Source organism: Microtus ochrogaster, linkage group LG5 (genome assembly GCF_000317375.1).
Source record: "Microtus ochrogaster isolate Prairie Vole_2 linkage group LG5, MicOch1.0, whole genome shotgun sequence".
Classification (NCBI taxonomy): Eukaryota; Metazoa; Chordata; class Mammalia; order Rodentia; family Cricetidae; genus Microtus; species Microtus ochrogaster.
The window spans coordinates 43,052,342-43,054,547 of NC_022031.1; positions in this window are offsets into that span (position 1 = coordinate 43,052,342).

A 2,206-nucleotide genomic window follows, 5' to 3' on the forward strand; every position below is an offset into this window, starting at 1 on the left:
TTCTATCAGAGAAACGCATGTGCGTTTCTCACAAAAGCATTTATGAAAGAGAGAGAGAGAGAGAGAGAGAGAAAGAGATCATGTATGTGTGCACATATGCATTCAGATGGAGGCCAGAGGTCAATGTCAGATATCTTCCCTACTTACTATTCCACCTTATTTTCTGAGACAGGGTCTCTTGAACCCAGAGCTTACCAAATCATCTAGGCTAACTAGCCAACCCATCCTAGGGATCTTCCTACTTCTGGGTCTCCAGCCCTGGAGATCATGCCATGACACCCAGCTTTTTCTAGCTGTGCTGGTGATCCAAATTCAGGTCCTCATGCTCACAGCAAGCACTTACCTCCTGCTCCATCTTCCCAACCCAAACTATCATCTAGGTCTGGACAGCTGCACCCCAGAGAAGCTGGAGACCCTGATGAGTCCTGTGCACGCTATGGGTGGGTATGAGCAGTCACGGGGTTCAGTGGGGTTCAGTGGGGTCATTTTTTTCCTCTCCAGTAACAAACACAACACCTGGATTAGGTGGAATTTTTTTTTGAAAATTCTCCTTGAGTCAGTTCAGATTAGACAGTCCCTGATGGGCGTTGGAAGTGGAGGAATGTGAGCATTTCCCCAAGGAAGAGAGCACGGCGTGATTCTCGAAGTTGGTGTCCAGAGCCAAAGCATCTAGTTTCATCTTTTTCTGAACTTCATTGCCAAAGAGCAAGCTAGCAAGAGAGAGAAAAATCAACACAACCCCGAGGAAGGTTTGTTTTTGCCTTCGCTTTAGAAAGCAGCTGTCAGTTTAACTTATTGCGAAATACTGTCAGTGATGAGCATGACTGAAAACGCGTTTTATCTGTAATTAGGGAGATTACATTAAACACTATTATTTGCCGACACACATTGAATTAACCCTAATCGAGGCTAGCAAATAGTAGAGCCTGCCTATTTTTCGCCTCAAAATTTTTAGAAAATTGTGACAGTTGACACACAGGGACAATGCTGACGAGATTTCTTTCTGTCAGATGCCAGACAGTAATTGTAATTGCCTTTAAAAATGTTTTAAGCGGTTTCGTTAGTAAATCAGAAGTTGCCACAAATCAGCCTGATAGTTTTGAAACACGGGGGCTGTTGACTGTGCATTCCAATCCGAGTTTAAGGAATTGATTTCCCAAGGACTGTAACTTCGCATCTGTTTTGCAGGTGTAATTAATTCACTCTGATTAATGTGATTAGCATGGATATCGGCGGATTACATGGGATGCCCCTTATTTGTTCACTTGTTTTTATTCTGCCATGATGTCCTTTGGGAAATCATATAAGTGATTTGGGGGCTGTGTCTTCCTGGTGGCTCTGATCACATTGAATTTCTGCAAAGGAAGAATCCCGGTGGGAATTCCCTGATTATTCACAGGCAGTGCGGCAATGTACTCTGGTTTGAGGGACTTATTGAAGTTCACACAGTCCCTGTCTTGAAGGAGCTTATAATCCAGAGGGGAAGATGAGGCAAACATTCCCATGCAGGTCACTCACAAGGTAGAACGGCTGTCCTCCAGTGCTTCCTCTGCATTCCCATCTCTCCTGAATCAACACTGCCTCCGAAGGCCATCAGCGGCCCACCTCGCTGCTGCTGGAGGCGGTCAGCGGCCCGCCTCGCTGCTAACGCTTCCCACTCTCTTGGACCATCTTCTCTGTGGTGTCAGCCACTGTTCTGAAACCTATACGTCCAATTCTGTCTTTTCCTGGGAACTCCGGGCCTGGGAGCAGAGCATCACATACTCCCCGATAGCTTCATCTGTCTATTGCAAGGGTGGCCGGCACCCTAGACCCAAATCTACTCTCTGTCTCCAAACTCACATCTGTTCCTGTCTTCCCACTCACTACAAATGGCTCTTCCATCCACCCATGCAAGCTTACCACTGTGAGCTTCAGGACCAAAAGGCACTCATCTGTAGCATGTGGTTCTTAAACAGCAATGCTCATCCTTATAAGCCTCTAGGAAGCCTATTGAAAGATAGTTTCTTGGTACTCATGCCCAGAGATTCTGATTCGGTAGCCGAAAAGGGGCCCACGAATTTGCGTTTTTAACAAGTTCACAGGCGAGGCCGATGCCATTCTGAGAATGATTTGCCTTAGAAAACAAAGACGACGCAAGCACTGCCAAGTCACTATCATGTACGTGGTCACTGATGGAGAAATGAAGGTCCAGAAATCAAACCGG